The 21,869-nt window shown below is 42.7% G+C and overlaps 2 long non-coding RNA genes across 2 annotated transcripts in view; one reads left to right on the forward strand and one right to left on the reverse strand.

Moving 5' to 3' along the window:
* Positions 1-12,649, forward strand: part of LOC122688019 — a 44,541-nt gene extending 31,892 nt beyond the window's left edge. The window contains exon 4 of the long non-coding RNA XR_006339303.1: positions 12,464-12,649. This is a non-coding gene — a long non-coding RNA (uncharacterized LOC122688019). The remainder of the gene's footprint in view (positions 1-12,463) is intronic.
* On the reverse strand, positions 182-20,194 carry LOC122688020. Its single transcript, XR_006339304.1, has 3 exons — positions 20,084-20,194; positions 8,049-8,226; positions 182-209 (listed from the first exon to the last, which is right to left on the reverse strand). It is a non-coding gene; the product is annotated as an uncharacterized LOC122688020 (long non-coding RNA).
* Positions 20,195-21,869: the final 1,675 nt, after the last annotated feature.

Raw genomic sequence — 21,869 nt, forward strand, 5'->3', positions numbered from 1 at the left:
GAAAGAAATGGCAGCCCACTCCACTATTCTTGCCTCAAAAATCCCATGGACAGAGGAGCCTGGCGGGCTACAGTCCATGGGGTCACAAAGAGTCAACATACCTGAGTGAATGAGCACACATACACGTATAAAACATACGAAGCTTGTCTTTTAATAAGAGTCACTCGTTGTCCAAGTAGTAATTCAATCCAGCTACAAACAGAATTTTCCTATGAAAGAAGATGTGAGATTTGCCGATTTATTTTTTGCCAACCTGAAGAATCACCAAAGATTCCCCCCAAGTAAGACCTAGAACTTTGGGATAATGCTGCAGTTCCTAATTTAAAAACTTTTATTATGGGGATATTGAGCTGTTTTGGATTTAAAAAAAACATATTGTAAAAACATATCCCAAATCAGAATATCCTAGGCCAGCCTCCACTGTTTCTTGCTCGAACTATTGCATTAGTCTTCTAGTTGGTTTGGTCTCTTTCATGCTTACCAAACCAAGGTCTGTTCTCTGCAAGATAGCCAACCTCTGAAGGTGACAATCACATCATGAACTCCTCTCTTCAAACCCTCCACAGGCTTCCTGTTTTACTCAGTGATGTGGTTTTGTGACCCCTACTGCCATTTTTTTGCCTGCTGTTCTCTTTTATTATTTATTTGGCTGCACCAGGTCTTGGTCGCAGCACACGGGATCTTCCCTCTTCATTGGGATATATGAGATCTTTAGCTGCAGGATGTGGGATCTACTTCCCCGACCAGCAATTGAGCCCAGACTTGCAGCACTGGGAGCACTGAGTCTTAGCCATTGAACCATCAGGGAAGTCCTGACATTTATTTACTTTTGACTGGAATTCCAACTGAGTGTGATAATACAGGTAAGTCTCACAGATCAAATCTTCTGCTCGGAAGTCTTTTATATGAGTGCCTGTGCTCGGCCGCTCAGTTGTGTCCAACTTTTTGTGGCCCTGTGGACTGTAGCCCACCAGGCTCCTCTGCCCATGGAGTTTCCCAGGTAAGAATACTGGAGTGGGTTGCCAGTTCCTTCTCCAGGGGATCTTCCCGACCCAGGGACCAACCCCAAGTCTCCCAGAATCTCAGGAGGAATCTTTTATAGTCAGTGCCACCTGGGAAGCCCTATATGAATGCATCATTACCTTTTTCCCCATTATTATCCCCTGAGGAATCTTTTTAGATGTATTTTTGTTCCTAATAACCCTCCTATGACACTTTAATATCATAGATATTTTATGTATGTTTTTATCCATTGTGTATATCTCTGTGTCCATATATATCTGTGCTTTATATATAAGAAGAGTAAGATATTTTCAGCCACTCCATAGAAACCATTTTTTGCCCCCATTGAGAATGCATGACCTATATCTACATGATGAAAATTTGGAGAAATAATTTATTACTTAGTAAGTTGGTCTAGTGAATAAAATCGTCCTAAATATAGGGTCCATTGGAGAGAAATAAAGGTCCTATATGATTTTGTTTTAAAGTCAAAAACCACATGAATAGCTGCTGACTCTCACTGCCACCTTGCTGGGCTGTGTCTTCCATGTGCCAGTTATATTCCTTCTTCCATTTAGTTGACGTGGAAGAATACAAGAACTATGAAAAATACAAGAAGCCCTGCACACGGAACCCATGCCTTTAGTTTCCTGGCTACCTTATTGGCTATATTGGTTTTGATTATATGTGTGCTGTGTGTGCCTGTTACATTATTTAGTGCTTCATGATCTTTTCTTCTGCTTTATGCATGAAAGGACTCAGAAATTGAGTCCATGCAAAAATTAAATGAACAAAAAGCAATGATAAAATAACACAAAAGGAAAGTATAAGAAGTGTGATCCTTTAAGAACTATGTATTAGGTCTTTGTCGATGGTTCCTGACACAGATCTTCCAAAACCCTTGAAATATCCTGAGGGGGAGAAGTGACAGGAGTGTATTCTGTTATTTAGCCCAAACCCCTTTCAACCATACTTGAGTTTATGCCACTGAAGTGACTCTTGGTGGATCCCTTGGTAACTTCAGGAGGGGGGCTGGTTGCCAGAGGAACAGACTGTGTGATTGGAGAGTTGGAACTCTCAGCCCCAGAGAGAACAGAGGGGCTGGACATTCAGACGTTGAGTTCACTGATCTAATCCTACAGAATGGAATCTGCCTAAAACCCCCTAAACCACAGGGTTCAGAGAACTTCCTGGTGGGTGATGAGTCTTGGTTCAGTGAGGGCAGCAAACTGAGAGAGGGCAGGGCCCCACGCCCCCTCCCTCATCCTCTCACTTCGCCCTTTGATTCTCTTCTATAGGTCTGTGCCTGAGTCGTACGTAGCCTTTAAAAGAAACTGACAAATGTAATAAAGAGCTTCCCTGAGTTCTGCCAATGGTTCTAGGAGACAATTGAGCGTGAGAAGCTTGGATCCAAGGCCAAGGCAGTATGTAATGGAAGGCCAGATGACTAGTCTAAAAGCAAATGATTTTCAAAGTGTATCCTGTGCTTAGCCATAAAAAAAAGAACTCCATTTACAGCGACATGGGTAGACCTAGAGATGTCATACTGAGGGAAGTAAAGTGAGACAGAGGAGACAAGTATCATAAAATACCACTTTTATGTGGAATCTTTTTTAAAAAATGGTACAAATGAATTTATTTACAAAACAGGAGTAGAGTCACAGATGTGGAGGTTTAGCTTATGGTTACGAGGGAATAAGGGGTGGAGGGTGGCAATAACTTGAGAGATTAGTATTGACATATACACAGTTCTCGGAGAAAGCACTGGCAACCCACTGCAGTACTCTTGCCGGAAAATCCCATGGACGGAGGAGCCTGGTGGGCTACAGTCCATGGGGTCTCAAAGAGTTGGACACGACTGAAGTGACTGAACAAGCAAGCAATATATATTAATAGAATAGGTAACTAATAAGAACCTGCTGTATAGAACATGAGATTCTACTCAGTACTGTGATGGCTCATATGGGAAAATAATAATAATAAAAGACTGGATATATTAATAACTGACTCACTTTGCTGTACTCCTGAGGCTAACAGGACACTGTAAATAAACTGTACTCCAATAAAAATTTTAAAAAAGGACTTCCTACAGAAACTCCACAGAGGTGACCCCAGGGCCATTATAGGGCTGGCGGAGGGGCAGATTTAGGGCTTGGGAAGGTCAACAAGTAAGGTTCTAGGTCCTCCACCATCACCCCTTAGTCACAACCAGGACACTTCACTTTTGTACATTTCTCTTTTTTGCCTTATTTATTAAAAAATGTATTTTATATTGGAATATAGCTGATTTACAACCTTTGTACATTTCTTAGGCTGGCATTTTGCATGCATTGTTTGAAGAAGAATGTAATGATTTAACCTGTTCTGAGTTCTTTTGACGTTTGGATGGAATCTGGAAGAACAGTTCCCAAAGATATGATTTTTAGTACTGGCACGGTGAATATAAAGCCATTTAATCAGACGATATTTAATAGTCAGAATCAGCCGGCATTGTGACAATCAAAAGTGGAACTCCAGCGTTCCAAGGATCCTCACTTAGCTAGTCTCTAAGGCAGTGGTTCTCTATTGTTAGTATTCTTCAGAATCACCTGAAGGGCTTGTTGAGACAAGACTTCTGATTCAGTAGGTTTAGGCAGGAGGACTTAAAAACAGCATAAATATCCTAGAGGAGAACATAGGCAAAACACTCTCCGACATAAACCACAGCAAGATCCTCTATGACCCACCTCCCAGAATATTGGAAATAAAAGCAAAAATAAACAAATGGGACCTAATGAAACTTAAAAGCTTTTGCACAACAAAGGAAACTATAAGTAAGGTGAAAAGACAGCCCTCAGATTGGGAGAAAATAATAGCAAATGAAGAAACAGACAAAGGATTAATCTCAAAAATATACAAGCAACTCCTGCAGCTCAATTCCAGAAGAATAAATGACCCAATCAAAAAATGGGCCAAAGAACTAAACAGACATTTCTCCAAAGAAGACATACAGATGGCTAACAAACACATGAAAAGATGCTCAACATCACTCATTATCAGAGAAATGCAAATCAAAACCACAATGAGGTACCATTACATGCCAGTCAGGATGGCTGCTATCCAAAAGTCTACAAGCAATAAATGCTGGAGAGGGTGTGGAGAAAAGGGAACCCTCTTACACTGTTGGTGGGAATGCAAACTAGTACAGCCGCTATGGAAAACAGTGTGGAGATTTCTTAAAAAACTGGAAATAGAACTGCCATATGATCCAGCAATCCCACTTCTGGGCACACACACTGAGGAAACCAGATCTGAAAGAGACACGTGCACCCCAATGTTCATCGCAGCACTGTTTATAATAGCCAGGACATGGAAGCAACCTAGATGCCCATCAGCAGATGAATGGATAAGGAAGCTGTGGTACATATACACCATGGAATATTACTCAGCCGTTAAAAAGAATTCATTTGAACCACTTCTAATGAGATGGATGAAACTGGAGCCCATTATACAGAGTGAAGTAAGCCAGAAAGATAAAGAACATTACAGCATACTAACACATATATATGGAATTTAGAAAGATGGTAACGACAACCCTTTATGCAAAACAGAAAAAGAGACACAGAAGTACAGAACAGACTTTTGAACTCTGTGGGAGAAGGTGAGGGTGGGATGTTGCGAAAGAACAGCATGTATATTATCTATGGTGAAACAGGTCACCAGCCCAGGTGGGATGCATGAGACAAGTGCTCGGGCCTGGTGCACTGGGAAGACCCAGGGGAATCGGGTGGAGAGGGAGGTGGGAGGGGGGATCGGGATGGGGAATACGTGTAAATCTATTGCTGATTCATGTCAATGTATGACAAAACCCACTGAAAAAATAAATTAATTAATTTAAAAAAAAAGAAAAAAAAAACAGCATAAATAAAAGTGGTTTAAAATTATTACCAAAAAAAGAAGCCCAAAGAATCAGTTTGTTTTTTGAAGCATTCAAGTTTCATCTGAGTGCTGGGGATTCCCCTTACACTCCCTCATTTTAGTCATGGTATTAAAATTAAAATACAGGTGTCTGATAAGCATCAGTAACTGAAAGTCTGTTTTGAGTTTGTAGATCTTAGATTATCGCCAATTCCAGTGAGTCAAAAGACATTAAGAGTAATAAGGCTGCAGCAGATTCTGCATGCAGTGCAGAAGACACAAGTTCAATCCTTGGGTCAGGAAGATCTTCTGCAGAAGAGAATGGCTACCCACTCCAGTATTCTTGCCTGGAGAATCCCATGGACAGAGGAGCCTGGTGGACTATGTCCATGGTGTCGCAAAGAGTCGGACACGACTGAGCAATTTTCACTTTGACTTCACTAGAGCTGCAAATGTCTATTTCATACATTCTTCTCTGAAAGAATAATCCAAAGCAAGACAAGTCAGACAGAAAAAAACAAGTGTTACTTGGTATCACTTAGATGTGGAATCTAAAGATGATACAAATTAATCTATACACAAAAGAGACTCACAGATGTAGAAAATGAATTTGTGGTTACCAGCGGGGAAGGGGAGGGGAAAGGGATAAATTAGGAGTATGGGAGTAACAGATGCACACTACTGTACATAAAATAAACAATATGGACTTACCATATAGTCCAGAAAACTGTATTCAATACCTTGTAATAGCCTATGATGAAAAATAATCTGAAATATATGTCAGCCTTGTGCTAAGTTGCTGCAGTCGTTGGAAAGAAAAGACCATGTGGTCTTTCGAGTGCACAATACCATATCGCTAAGGAGGGGTACTATGTTATACTACAGAGCTCTAACTCCTCTGTATGACCGTAACTTTATACCTATTGAACAACAACTTTCCATTTCCCACTGCTTCCCCAAGAAGCCACCTGTGTACGGGGGCAGGGCCTCTGGCAGCTTGGATTCCCCAGTGACTCTGTGCAGCAGATCCAACCCCATCCCCTCATCTCCATCTTCCAACTCAGTTTAGACTCTTGTGTGAGGGAAAACTATTATGTTAACTGAAAGGTTAGGGGAAATTTTTTTGTTTTAGCAGTTAATATCCTTGAACAGTATGCACCTTCCTCCATCTACACTTTGTTCTTAGTTATTTTCTGAGAGTGACTGGATCTGGAGAGACACAGAGCAACGTGGAGAGGCGGATGGGGCCGGTGAGCCCCAGAGAAGAGCGTGGGAAGTTTGCCAGGAAGATGATGGTGCTGAGATCACCACCCCGAGGGCAGGGACACAGAGTCCCGTTCTCTAGTTTGAACAGCCGTGAGGGTTTTGACTCAGGCAGTAGGCACAGTTATGAAGTATGTTCTTATATCCTTCTGCTTCATGAGATGAAGACTGAGGACCCAGTGTTGCCAGGAATGCCTCGTGACATTTTTATCAATGCAACTTTATCTTCACTTGTTGGTGATGGGAAATCTGCCCTCATTCCGTGTGTGTTTTCTGCCAATCCTTGGCTTCGGGTGATTCAAGCATTTTAATTCTTTAATGCTGAAACAGACACCTCTTGAAGTATGTGGCCCACTCCAAAGACACGCTCCTTCTCCAGGTCCCTTCTTTTCGGACTCCGGAGTTCATCAGCCAGGGAAGAATCAAGATGGTTCACATAAGGAGTGGCAACCTCTGAGGGTAAGACCAGAGTCAATAATTTTGTACATCTTTTCAGCCAGTGAAATGTTGTTTCCATTATCTTCATCATCCAGTATTTAAATAATCACAATAGTAATACATTACATATGAGTGATGTGGGACAAGTTCAGTTCAGTTCAGTCGCTCAGTCGTGTCCGACTCTTTGTGACCGCATGGACTGCAGCACACCAGGCCTCCCTGTCCATCACCAACTCCCGGAGTTTACTCAAACTCATGTCCATTGAGTCAGTGATGCCATCCAACCATCTCATCCTCTGTTGTCCCCTTCTCCTCCTGCCCTCAATCTTTCCCAGCATCAGGGTCTTTTCCAGTGAGTCAGTTCTTCACATCAGGTAGCCAAAGTGTTGAGTTTCAGCTTCAACATCAGTCCATCCAATGAACACCCAGGACTGATTTCCTTTAGGATGGACTGGTTGGATCTCCTTGCAGTCCAAGGGACTCTCAAGAGTCTTTTCCAGCACCACAGTTCAAAAGTATCAATTCTTCAGTGCTCAGCGCTTTCTTTGTAGTCCAACTCTCATATCCATACATGACTGCTGGAAAAACCGTAGCCTTGACTAGTCAGACCTTTATTGGCAAAGTAACATCTCTGCTTTTTAATATGCTGTCTAGGTTGGTCACAACTTTTCTCCCAAGGAGTAAGAGTCTTTTTCATGGCTGCAGTCATCATCTGCAGTGATTTTGGAGCCCCCCCCAAAATAAAGTCTGCCACTGTTTCCACTGTTACTCCATCTATTTGCCATAAAGTGATGGGACTGGATGCCATGATCTTTGTTTTCTGAATGTTGAGCTTTAACAAGTGGTTACAAATAGCTTTATTGTAAATTCTCTCATTGGTCAAAAATCATTCACTATATATTCAGGAACAATACAATGAAAAGCAAATTAAAGTGTACTGACAAAAAAACGGGGTCAAAGAAAAAGTTTAGATTCTTACAGCAAAGCAAACCAATACTGATAGATGTATTCTGCATTTATGTATTTGCGTTACCTTTCAGGTAGCCCCTAAAAATATAATTCCCATTGCATTTTTTAAAAATATATATATATATTTATTTGGCTATGCCGAGTGTTCATTGTGGCATGTGTGATCCTTAGTTGCACCTTGCAGGATCTGGTTCTCTGATCAAGGATTAAACGTGGGCCCCCTGCATTGGGAGCACGGAGTCTTAGCCACTGGACCACCAGCACAGTCCCTTCCATTGAATTTTTAAGTTAAACTATATTTTTATTCTCAAAAGTTTCTTATTTATCCTCTCTTCTCCAACTCTTCCCCCTTCAACCCAGCCTCTATACTGCAGTCAGAGTGTTCTGTTTAAAATATTAATAAGACCAGGCCAGCCCCCTGCTTAAAACCTCTCAGTGGCTTTCCTTTTACCTGAAGTAAAATCCAAATCTTTTTTTACCTGAAAGATCCGGATGCTGGCTCCTCTCTAGCTTCTTGTCCTTCCATACTTTACTCGCATGAATTTCCTCAGCCACGCCAGGTCTTCCTTCCGTTGCTCAGACACATAGAATTGTAAATTCTGACCTCGTACCCTTTGCTTCGGCCAATCCCTCAGTGCTGAAACTCTTCTCTGCCAACTGGAAATAACCAAACCCATCTCATGTTAACATCGCCTTCCAATGTTAGTCTTTCTCAGAGTCCCTGTAGGTAAATTAGGTGCTCACTGCCAGGTTTTCAGTTCCAGGGACATAGCTTACACACCTTGCCCAGCACTGTGCCACATGGAAGCACGACCTGGTCAGTCGACCAGCCGGCCCCGCTGGACCGGGCCACGTGGGCAGTGACGGGCTCTTGTCACTCACTGTCGTGGCCGCAGCAGGGACCACACGCGGTGCAGGCCACAGTTAATGCGCAAGAGCAGACGTTGTACAGTCAGGGCGAACGACACCTAACATAACCTTCACCATCTTCACCACTTCTCAGTGTAGACTGCAGTGGCATTAAGTACACGCACATTATTGTAGTATCATCACCACCATCCCTCCCCAGAACTCTTTTCATCCTGCAAAATGGGCTCAGTTCGTATTTATACAAAGAAGAGATGACAGGTCCTTGGTCTCCTTTGTAAAGTGAAGAGTGCTTTGCCATGGAAAATAATCACTCTCCCAGTTGAACCATTAGAGAAGTTCAGAGTGGAAAATACTTGGTTTTCAACAAACAAGGTAAATGATGGACACAAAAGAGCTCTAAAGATACTTGTAGACACGGGCTTGCGGAAATGAGGTATTACTGATATATCTGAGGGAAAAGCCTGGAAAAAAGTGAATAAGAAAGGAAGTGAATAACATAGAAATAGATATGCATTTAAACTCTCTTAGCCTCTAGACACAGTAAGATCCTTTACAGATGAATGCTCGTTTAGATGTTGAAATTCCTTCTAACACAGGCTCTCAGAGGAGCCCGTGGCCATTTGATTACATAAACAAGTAATTGAAAGACAAGAAACCACCCAAGAGATGACTGGTATCTGGGAGGAATCATTTAGGCTTGATTCCTTTGAGACATCTCCAAAGCTGCAAGACTCAAAACTCACTAATTGACTTGGAACTCTACCGTCAGACAAAATTCTGTTGTGTGTTCACAATATTTTGCTAGGAGTTTGGAGGCTTGGGGAGGGGGAAGACATATATATATACACTAAAAAGAAAACTTTCAATGCAATAAAAAAAAAAAGAGTCAAAGCAAATTAGAGGGTGTAGAGCAGATACGTACAGATAATTATATACTTATGGGGTGTGCATAAACACCAATTAAAGTAAGAGCTGAAGTGGTGAGGAAGACTGAAGTAATCAGGTCTAACCACAGGCAGGTCTAGTGGAACAGTGTCTCCCAAAACACAGTGATTTAATGTCTATATAAACACTTTTCTGAACTAACACAATTAGCATGAATGTAACTCAAATCTACATAATTTACAAGTGAATCCTTCAGACCTAACATTAAGCTCTGTGAATACCATTATAAATCATTATGTCTAAAATACTTCCTAACAAAGAATTCTTTCAAGAGACCTTTAGGAAGGTGACCAGGTATTCAGCCAGGTCAGTTTTTTAAGCTTTGACAAATTTATCGTTCCTTAAATCAAAACCTAACCATAGGACTTCCCTGGTGGTCCAGTGGTTTAGAACCCATCTGTCAATGCAGGGGACAGGGGTTCGATTCCTGATCTGAGAGGATTCCACATGCCTCGGGGCAACTAAGCCCGAGTGCCCTAGAGTCCATGCTACAGAAGAAGCTACCACGAAGAGAAGCCTGTGCACTGCAACTAGAGAAAGTCCACACACACCCACAAAGACCCAGTGCAGCCAAAAATAAAAAGTTAATTAATTAATTAGAAAAACATAATCATAAATAGAAATTAAAGACAGACTACTATCCAAAAGAAGCAGTAAAAATAAATGAACCGACTATGCATCTCTAGGAGGTGTGCTCTCAAGGTGAGCAGCTCTTACTAAGAAATACCTTCTTCATAAGGCAGCACTGTCCGGAAGTGCTGAGCTGGGCAGAACTTCTTTGTTCTCATCAGTTATCACAGCATCTTTTGGCTATTGCTCTGCGTACTGATGTTGCATAAACATGCTTATGTAAGGAAAGGACAGATAAACTCATAACCAGTGCAACACTGGCTACTAGTCAGTTCCCTCAGAGCATGCATCTGTTGGATTGTGCTTTATATACAACACAACATCCTGTTTCAATAAGTTTGCACAATAAGTTGCAAGCTCTTTGGAGAGTGGCATCAAAATACACAATGTGGTTGTCATTCAGTCACTCAGTTGTGGCCACCTCTTTTCAACCTCATGAACTGCAGCACTCCAGGCTTCCCTGTTCTTCACTATCTCCCGGAGTTTGCTCAAACTCATGTCCATCGAGTCGGTGATGCCATCCAACCATCTCGTCGTCTTGTTGTCCCCTTCTCCTCCTGCCTTCAGTCTTCATCAGGGTCTTTTCCAGTGAGTCACCTCTTCGCATCAGGTGGTCAAAGTATTGGAACTTGAGTTTCAGCGTCAATCCTGCCAATGAATATTCAGGGTTGATTTCTTTTATGATTGACTGGTTTGATCTCCTTGCTGTCCAAGGGACTCTCAAGAGTTTTCTCCAGCACCACAGTTCAAAAGCATCAATTCTTTGGCACTCAGTCTTCCTTGTGGTCCAGCTGTCACATTCATACATGACTACTGGAACCATAGCTTTGAATCTATGCATTTATTTCATCTTTTTTAACTGGATGTCACTTCCTGTTGCAGGGATCCTTTGTGTTCTGCCTAGACACTAATGGTGTATGCTTGTTTTCTTTACCTCTAAAACAAAGTTGTTTATGTTTGTATGAAAGATGTGACTTATCTCTTTATTGTCCAGAGTATCCCCCTTCTCTAGTTTCTTCCCCCCAGAATGCCCAGATACATCCTGGTTGCTATTAAGAACCTTGTCTCTGGGTTTGAATCTAGGCTCTACCTCTTATTAGCTGTGCAGCTTTGAAAGTTACTCAGTGCAGTTTTGTCATCGGTAAAATGTGGATAATGGTAACTGTCTCAAAAACTGTTAAGGGGAAGGAGATAATGTATATGCCTGTGTCACATAGTAGCTAATAAGTGGCATCTACTTTGACAATGGAATACCCAGTTGCATTTGATGATGTATAAGCTGGGTTGTGTGGTTCACTTAAGGGAGTACTTTGAAGGTACCTTGTCACTAAAATGAGCAAAGGCAGTCACCCAACCACAATGCTGCCTTCAGGAGGTTAAAGACCTCCTCTTTGCTACTTGTTGGGATTATGTTACTGTGTAGCATCACACTGTCTTCTTTATCTATTGAGATACAATTGATTTATAATATTATATTAGTTCTGGGTGTACAACTTAGTGATTTGATGTTTTTATAGATTATACTCCATACTTATTATAAAGCATTTGATATGTTTCCTGTGTTGTACAGTACATCCTTGTAACTTATTTCTTTTATACCCAATAGTTTGCACATCTTAGTCTCCTACATTACCTCTTTCCTCCTCTAATCCGTCTCTCCTTTCAAACAACTAGTTTGTTCTGTGTATCTGTGAGCCTGTTTCTATTTTGTTTTATTCATTTGTTTTATATTTAGATTCCACATTTAAGTGTCTTTTCTCTGTCTGACTTATTTTACAAAGGTCTGGGTCCATTCATGCTCTTGCAATTGGTAAAATTTCATTCTTTTTATGGCTGAGTAATATTCCATTGGGTATATAGATACTTCTTCCATATCCTTTCATTTGCTGATTAACACTTAGGTTGTCTCCATATGTTGGCTATCGTAAATACTTCTTTGAACATTGGTGGGTGCATGTATCTTTTCTAATAGTATTTTCATTTTCTTCAGATAAATACTCAGGAATTTTTTTTTTTTTTTGGCTGTACTGGGTCTTAATTGCAGCATGCAGATCTTCAGTTGCGGCATGTGAACTCTTACTTGTGGCATGTGAGATCTAGTTCCCCCATCAGGGATCAAAACCAGATCCCCTGTGCTGGAAGCATGGAGTCTTAGCCCCTGGACCACCAGGGAAGTCCTGTAATTTTCCTATGTAGCCACCACTTCACAACCTCTCTCCCACTCACTGTTGAAAAACAATATTCTTTTCTTACATATTTCATGGCACACTTATATTTATATTATTAATGTCTATATTTTCAACAACTGTATAAAGCCCTATAACGCTGGTGCATGCTGTATATTTTACTAAGGTCATTCTCTGAAGAATAAGAATAAAGAGGTGACCTCCACCTGCTCCCCTCTGCCACTGTGGGTTTGATGCCATTAACACCACTGCTCCTTTGTTAGGCACACAGGTGTTGTGACCAGGAGAGACGGTGTGCTTCCGTGGACACAGGATGTGCAGGCGGCATCCTGGACTCCTTCACCTTCAGTGTTAATGGAGAAGGTGGCCCCAGACACCGTGGGAAGGCAGCTGCTACAGACCTGGGTGCTATCGCCTTCTCCCTGGAGCTCCATGGCTGCTGGGCTTGGCTTCAGACACAGGTAAGTCGCTTGTGTTCCTCAGCTGGGATGGCCTGGGTACAAGTATAAGGCTCCACTGATGGTCTTGGGGCTAAACAAGGTTTTTCCGGTGAGTAGAGTGATCTCTCGGAACTGACGGGAACACAGTTGAAGGGGAAAAGAGTGGCCAGTGCCAAGTTTCAGGTGGGGCTGTTGTTTGTTCTGACTGTAGATGGTTATCTTTACACACTTCAGCAGAAGCTGCCTGGTTAGCTTCAAGGTCTTTGTAGGTCCCCACCGCTTCCCAGGGTGTCTTACCACACCTGGCACGCTCCTCACAACTGGTTGGGTCAGCAGCGTATAGCACCAGGTCTTGCAAGGCTGGCACTGGTGGATACGAGGCTCCCAGTCAGCATTTTCACCTGGCGTGTCCGTTGATCACCTCTCTTTTGCTGGTCTGGTTAGAGCCGCCCTTAAAAATCAGTGTGTACTTGAATTAGCACGACACGCTTACCGCATGCAGCTTTCCCCTGGGTAATATGGTAACCTGGAGGCACAGTTCATGGCCATGTTTTTTCAATACAGCTCTGCCGTGGCTCCGCATATCTCAGGCCGCAGGGTGTTCAGCAGGCCTGGCGATCAGGTGGCTGAGTGCAGGGCCTCCCTTTTGCTCCAGAGCACCCGGGCAGGGGCAGCTTGGAAGGGATGGGGGCGCTGACTACCCACCCTTCTGCCCTTACAGCCAGCTGGGTACAAGCCAGGAGTCTGGATCTGAACCGCGCGCATCCAAGGGCACAGAGAGAGACATGATGGGGCGTTCAGGAAGGGCCTCCCCCCACCTCGCCCGGCCTCATAGAAAGGCCCCTTCACCCTCTCATTCCTGACCCTGGGCCGAGATGCTCAACTGCTTGACTTCCTCTGAGCCCCCACCTAAACCACCCGGGGTTGGGGGGGGGGGCACCTTTAACCCTCGGGGTTGTGACCTAGCGCCGTCACACCGCCCCCACTAACCACCCCCTCCCGGCCCTCGGGGTAGGGACACTATCCACCACCCACCCTCCACCCCAAACCCTGCGATGGCCCCGATGCCGGGGAGGAAGCATAGTGCGCGTGCGGCGACTCCGCCTCCATAGGGCACAGCTCACTCTTCAGTGGGCGGGCCCAGTGGAGGCCTTAATTATAAAAGCAGGTTTCACATATGGACCAAAACGACTTGGTTTTCCACTGGAAAAATATCAAAAAGGCAAGGGTGTGTTTGTTCAGAAATTACAGCTTCTCAGAGCTGGAACGGAACTTAGAAATTATAGATCAAACTCCCTCATCATACTCGGAATTGGAGAAACTTCGCACGTGGGTGCACAGTGTCCGAGTGGCTTGTGAAGTTGCTCAGTCGTGTCCGACTCTTTGCGGCCCCATAGACTGTAGCCCGCCAGGCTCCTCGGTCCATGGAATTTTCCAGGCAAGAGTACTGCAGTGGGTTGCCGTTTCCTTCTCCAGAGGTTCTTCTCTACCCAATGATTGAACCCAGGTCTCCCGCATTGCGGGCAGACGCTTTACCATCTGAGCCACCGGGGAAGCTTACCCTCCCAGTGGCCTACCCTCTGGGTAAAACAGTTTTTGCCATTAGTGCCTGTAGCAGTGTCTTTTAACTCACACTGTCTCGGCAGTTGCAAACTTTTCTTACGTGTTTAAGTGGCTCTATTTCTTTCCCCCCGGAGAAACACAAAGCAGCTTTGATTTGTCATATAAACAATTCCAAGACATTCTTAAAGCAAGTTGCTTATGTAAATAGATATAAATGAAAGCTTCATAAACTCAGCTCTTGCTGATTGCATTTGTTATCTAGTTATATTTGGGGCCAGATAACTTGGCTACATCAAATTTAAGGGAAACCAAAAGGGAGCTGTTTAGTTACTCAGAATACCCCTTCTGGTCAGAAAGGTTTGATCTCAATCTAAAGAAGCCTGCCTAAGGGACAGACCTTAATTTTTTTAGACCTCTGTTGATGTAATAGGGGACGTTGATGTAGTTGATTAATAAATCTTCTAAGGCCAAAGGCACTTGTGGCAACATTATCTTGGTCATAAATGTGACGGTGGGAATCTTTGGTTCTCTCCACATTGGATCAGAAGTATTGTCACTTGAGATGTGAGTCAGAGATTTCAGGTCTGAATTTTCACAGACAAAAACCAGAGTCAGAATCAGGTTAAATTAGTGGCCAGAATTCTGGGGGTTCCTATGAGCTAGTCAGCTAGCAGTGGGAAGGATCATCAGAACTGACACTTGTATACCGAAACATACCCTGTGCTTCACGTTTTGCTTAGAGCTATGATCAAGATGTTTCTGATTACAAGGCATTTTATTCAGAATTATCATGTGTTTTTTATTTGGTTTCGTAATGGAGTCAATGGGATTAATTAAGTAGAGACATAAGAATATGGGAGCTATCCTACTGGGTGAGATTCCTGGAACATTCAACCCAGGATCCTGTTACTAACAGAAAACTCAAAGGCTGGATCTTGGGAAAGCATCCTTTTTTTTTTTTTTTAATAAATTAAATTTCTGTAGAGTCTGACTTGGGCTTCCCTGGTGGCTCAATGATAAAGAACCATTGGAAACTCCTGCTTGCCAATTCAGGAGTCTCAGGTTCGATCTCTGAGGTGGAAAGATGCCCTGGCGGAGGAAATGGCAACGTACTTCAGTATTCTTGCTCTGGAAATTCCACGGACAGAGGAACCTAGCAGGTTACAGTTCATGGTGTTGCAAAAGAGTCAGACACGAATTAGGGACTAAAGAGCAAGAGTCTGACCTCCTTTAGTAGTATTTTAATGTACCCATTCTTTAGCTTGTTTACAACCCTTTAATATATTTTGTTAATTTTTGTGAAAACTAGTGTTCCATGCTAGTTGAAAGAGTTATCTTGTTTATTTCACTTATGTTTGAAAGAGCATCCATTCTCATTTAAGTTTGAAAGACTGCCTCCTCATCTAGATACGTTACAATGGTAAAAAAAATAGAAAAGAGATTCTTCTCTCTGTTGCATTTACCTAAACTAACCTGACCTGCGGCATGTGCTGGACATTGAATAAAGATCACCTATAATGTATATCAACCTGTGTTGCATGTCTTCCTTCTCCTCTTTTTTCTCTTAACTTTCTTAACAACTAACCTGGTTGCTCATTCTACCACTGTGGCCTTGTCTTGACTTTTTGACCTGTATGTGTTCACCTCCTGGTTAAGAACTCTTCCATCATCTGAGGTCATCATCTCTCCTTGTGTGACACTGACCTTGTGGACCACTTGGGACACAGATCACTGCCCTAACCTAGTCACAGGTATCTTCCTATCTCACATGCTTCCATCTCCTTCACCAGCTCCAATGCCCTCCCCATATAGCTAACATACTCCAGTCTCAGATGAAATTTTGCAAATATTCACCTTATCCAAGTCACTCATTATTTTATGAATTGCAACCTCAAATCCTTATGATTTATCTAATAACTCAGATTCTTAAAAAGTCACATATGAGCTGAAAATGACTCAAGCTAAAGTGCACCGCATGGCTTTATCCTCTAAACCAGGTGACAGCCCAGTCAAGCTGTATAACCTCAGAAATGTATAACGGAAACAAAACCACATGGGAAAGAGATGGGAGCAGAGACCCCTCTGCATTTGATGGGCCTGAGGACTTTACCAGACTGAAGGTCCATTCATGAACTTTCAAGGAGTAAATTCACTGGGTATTGTTTCTTTTCAAGTATGCTGATGCTATAACTCTACTTCTACTTCTCTAGCTCAAATATTATTTTGTCAGATCCTGTCATAAGAAACCATGTTAGAGGTTCCATTCTGTATCGTTAAATTCAGCCGTGATCATATAGTGGTTCGTACTTTGCACTATGTATCCTTAAATCCATAGACTTCCAGCTGTGGCACAAACAGCCAAAGCCATCACAAACAGAAGCTGAGCCCCAGAGCACACGTGTATGTTCACTCTGTGTGGAGCACTAGAGCCCCTTCTTTGTTCTTTCATTTCAACAGTTTTTTTAAATTGAGGGTCTATTTATGTGTTCTAGACACTGAAAATCCAACAGAGAATAAAGCAGTTTATTACATCAAATTTCCCTTGTAGAACTCATACTCAAGGGAGACAGACAATAAATAAGAAAAAGAAAACATAACAGTTATATTAGGGATAAAAGCTAAAGATAAAAAACTGGAAAAAGAGATAGCGAGACTAGGCAAGACATCACAGGTGCCATTTGATCAAAAGTCTAAAGGAAGAAAGAAAGGCAGCCTGGAAGATCTCTGGCAGAAGAGTATCCCTGAGCAGGAGAACAGAAAGGACCAAGGTCCTGGTGAGCCCAGTGGGTCTGGGGAAGTGTGAGAGAGGAGAGCAGACGGGCTGGAGGCTGGGACAGACCAAGTACTGACTGCTGGGTCATGGATGAGACTTTGGATTTTCTTCTGAGTTAAAATGAGAAATACCTGCTGTGTTTCGAGGAGCACATGGTTCGTGTAATATGGTGCTGATAACAATGAGAGGGTGTCATGACAACAGCAGAGGCCGGTGGCAGGAATCTAGGTGTGAGATGCTGCTGGTGGCTGGACCAGCGCGGTGTCAGGGGAGGAGTGAGATCGGGTCAGAGTCTGGATATATTCTGAAAATAGAACCCAAAGGATTTTCTGGCCCTCCATACATGAAGTGTAAGTGAAAGAGAGGAGTTGAGGATGACTCCCAAGATTGTTTTTTGATCCATATAAGCATCCCAACAGATCTTCTCAAATGTTCAAAAATTTTCTGATACACCCAGGAGTTTAGGAAGCATTACAAATAACAGTAGTAGTAATAATGCCAAATGAGTAGTGCTTTATAATTTTCAAATTATTAAAGCTTTATTTACTATGTTAGACTGTTAGGTATTTCTGTTTTCTTGATTTATGTATACATATATACATATATTTTTTGTTGGTTATAATTTTCTTTTTATCTGTTTCCACCTGCAAAATTTTTTCTGTTACCTAGAGTACCAAAACCCAGGATGTTATTTTAGGAGAGATGCTGATGGCTTGAGCCAGGGTGATGGTGGGGGTGGCAGGCAGTTGGGAAACAGAGGGAGCAGAGTTGAAGGGGTCAGAGTCTGAATATATTCTGAAAGCAGAACTACAAGGATTTTCTGGCAGGCCTGATTGGGTGTACGAAAGACGAGAAATGAAGAATATAAATTGTCCTAGTGTGTTAATGGTAATGTCTTCTTATCTCTGATTAGGGTGAGGAGTAAGTATTAGGTGATAGCATTAATTTGTGTGTGACTCATTCAGCAGTTATTATCTAATGCCCTGAATGCTTGAGACACATCAGTGAACAAGATAGGCAGAAATCCCAGTTCTCAAGGAGCTTACATTTTGGAGGACAGACATACACACTCTTTCTCTCTATGTGTATATATATAATTTCAGGTGACAGTAAGTGCTAAGGTGAGGGGTGAGAGGAGAAGGAAGGAGCATAGATAATACCAGGAGATTTGTATGTAGTTAATTCTCAGAGCTTGTTAAATAATGTGTGTAATTTATTCCTATGTCTATTTCTATTTAACAGCTCGATACTGGGAAATGCATTCATTTTATCAATTTGACTACCAGTAAAATAGAATATGGGTTATATCCTTAGCATTTCTATGTTCTTCAGAGTATTAGAAAAGAATTAAGGATGGTGCTCTTGAGCCCTTTGACTGTGTTCCCCACGGGGATGGTGGTTTAGTCATTGAGTCGTGTCCGACTCTTTGTGACCATGGACTGTAGCCCACCAGGCTTCTGTCCATGGGATTTCCTAGGCAAGAATACTGGAGTGGGCTGCCATTTCCCGCTCCAGGGGATCTTCCTGACCCAGCGATCGAAGCTGGGTCTCCTGCACTGCAGGCAGATTCTTTACATACTGAGCTACCAGGGATAACGCTATTTTAATACTGGGCAATAAACTTGGGGAGACAGTAGTCATTGCAGGCAACTGGGTTTAGACATCTACTTCCCATCACCTCTATTTAACCTACTGAGTCTGTCCTCATTAGGGCTCTTCACTTAGAACACCATTACTGCAATCATATACTGTATTTTTAGCATCTTATATAAACTTCCCCACAAATGCCCAAGTTATGTAACCAGCTCCCCTCCCCCAGGCTTTCCTCCAGCCTCTGAGAGACTGTTAGAAGGGGCGAGGAGGTGTGTGTGGTGGGGGATCTCTGTCCGGCAACTGAAAACGCTCACGTCCCAGGGCTGGTTCTCCCTCCTCAGGACACGGCTGGGTGTGCACCCATCAAAGTGTGTTTCTCATCCCTCCTTTCTGCTTTTCAGCCTTCACCTTCTGCTGTTACATTTTCATCAGGTGTCACGTTGCTGCGCTCCTGTGTCTGGGAGACCATCTGCCTCCTCTCTCTGTGTTCAAACCAACTCCTAGGACTCTGCTCCAGAGGCAGAAGGCACCTGAACGAGAGTTCCAGTTCTGGCATTTTACAGGTGGCAGACGAGGCTCAGCAGGGCCAGGGGACTTCCTCCCTGGTACAGAGGCATAGACGCGGTCCAGATCCCTGGATTCTCTGATGTGACTTTTATAATCAAGCAGCTGCTCGGGACTCAGTGTCCTTACGGCTGTAAAACGAGGGGTGTGCCAGGTGGCCTCTAAACTCCCTTCCATCTGGGCCTTATGTATCAATATGCCATTGGCTACCCACTGACTATATTTCATTTTAGAATTTACTGTTCTCAATGCATTGACCAGAATGTTACTAACTGAAATGAATCAAGGAGAGGACATAATTTTGCTTGGCTCTTTAAAGCTTAAATTCTGCCTTCTTTTTTAATGGTAAGAATGTGAAGAAACAAATGGTAAATTCACCCACAGTTAAAAAAAAGCAAAAGAAAAAAGGAGGTTCAGATACACATCTTCAGCTGACTCGTGCACAAGAAAAGCACTGTGTTACGTGATGCTTAAATAGTTTACCTAACTATATCAGGAAAAGGCTCCTTCTGGCGCAGTGGGGGCGGGGGAGGGCTGGGATACGCAGGGAATGATGGTGATAAGCATTTTCCAAATTAGGAAACAGATATGCTTTTCTTCCTACTCTTACATAACTGATCTATTTTAGAAGACAACACAAAAAAACTGAAGTGAAATACAAATCTCATCATTTTACTACTTTGTTAGCAAAGGCACAAGCAAGTAACGCTGGACGGGAAAGAAAGGAGAGTTTTACCCCATCCTATTCCTCTTGGTCTGGAGGTTACCCGCCCCCCCTCCCCATCCACCACACACACACACACACACACACAGGATTCCCTCTCTTCCCTGGCAGGCTGCTGGGTGAGTCAGAGACCAAAGTCCAAATTTTTTTTTTAAAAAATGAATGAAGAAAGATACTAATTTTTCTTTCCTCTGAATTGAAAACGCAGCCACATCAAAGTACATACCCTCTCGCGGTGGCACAGAATGACAGGCAAGTAACCTGTCTTCGAGCCGGTGATAGTTTTGCCCCAGACTTCCTGATTCAGAGGGAAATTGTGCAGCACACAAAGGCCACAGAGGCAGTACAACCTCTTACATAAATAAGTTACATAAATGAGAACCAGTTATGTAAATGTATAAACCAGCAAATACGAATTATAACCATTCACAAATGCCAAGGAGAACACAGCAAGAGTCCTCCTACAGTCCCATCCCCTGCCCCCATATTATCAAAATTGTACTATTTTATTTCACACCAGAATCAGATGTGGCTATTTGTCACATTTATTGGGGAAAGAAATTCCAAAGGACAAATGATGTTTCATACTATTTTCTGAATATTATATTTTACTTTGGGGGGAAATTCCCTAGTTAAACCTGAATTATATTTGATAAGAAATATAAGCATATTTATCAGCGTACACTTTTTTGTGTAATCATGAACACCCTGTGTTAAGTAGTTACTGTTGTATATTCTGCAAGTGGCTGTTAAGGATAGGAATATATCACAAAAGTAAATGCCCATGGGCATATGGATATTTGTTTTACTACTTACCTTTTCAAGTTTCAGATGAGTTTGTGGGTATCTGACTAATGTTATTCTTCAGTGTATTGAAAGATGGCACTAACTCAGGGGCGTGGAATCAGATTCAAGGTTGTGCTTGTGAATCAATCACAGTACGCCCCACCTCAATTGATTGGAAGTTGCTACTGGGGTTTCAGCTGCAATTTGCTTAGGTTCGGTGTGGATGATGAGTGAACTCTGCACCCTGTAGGAACAGGAGCCTCGGCTTTTTCCTTGTTGCCTTGGGGTCAGTGTATCTCTGACTCTGAAGTTGGGAGATTTGCTAGTTGTGTAGTAGAAATACGTGTCACTCAAAGCAGTTTTGAGCCTAACTGCCTGTTCTGTATAAAGAGGGATGCTGATGGAACGTTAGTCAGGTTTGGACATAGCATGCTCAGGTTAATGTTCCCTTTAGCTGATTTGAAAATCTCATGTGAAATATTTTTATTTAAGATCTAATAATTGCAGAAAGAGTAAAATGATTTTAAACCGTGGTATATTTTTAGCTGTGTGATTTTGAGCAAATAGCTTTCCCTCTCTGGGCCATTGTTTCTAACCTTTGAAAAAAGGACAGCTTTAACAATCTATGCTGTGTGCTGTGTTTAGTAGCATAGTAGTGTCCAACTCTTTGTGACCCAATGAACTGTAGCCCGTGAGGCTCCTCTGTCCATGGGGATTCTCCAGGCAAGAATGCTGGAGTGGGTTGCCATACCCTCCTACAGGGGATCTTGCCCACCCAGGGATCCAACCCAGGTCTCCCACATTGTAGGTGGATTCTTTACTGCCTGGGCCACCAGGGAAGCCCCTAACAATCTAGTACCCTACAATCAAATCTATAAATACTTTCAACGGAGAGCTTTAAACTGGTTGCCACCAAGTTTCAAGGAAATATAACCCATTATACAAAAACCAGATCATTTTCCTTCTCCTGTGGGCAAAACTGCAGACCTTGCTTGGGTTTCAGTGATACGGTAACTGCCCCGTGAAAAATATTCATCCTGGCGTTTTCTCTTTAAAAAATGCCTAATGTAGGCCTTAGCCAGTTGTGCGGTAGTAAATGAAATGTGGAGAGGAACCTGTGGGCTTCCTCCCTCGAGATGGGGGACGAGTTTTAAACTAGAAAAGCAGCGGTAATTTGGCACCAGGCAAAATTGTCTTACACCCTTAAGGGAGTTGTGTCGGGTGTA

Source organism: Cervus elaphus, chromosome 32 (genome assembly GCF_910594005.1).
Source record: "Cervus elaphus chromosome 32, mCerEla1.1, whole genome shotgun sequence".
Classification (NCBI taxonomy): domain Eukaryota; kingdom Metazoa; phylum Chordata; class Mammalia; order Artiodactyla; family Cervidae; genus Cervus; species Cervus elaphus.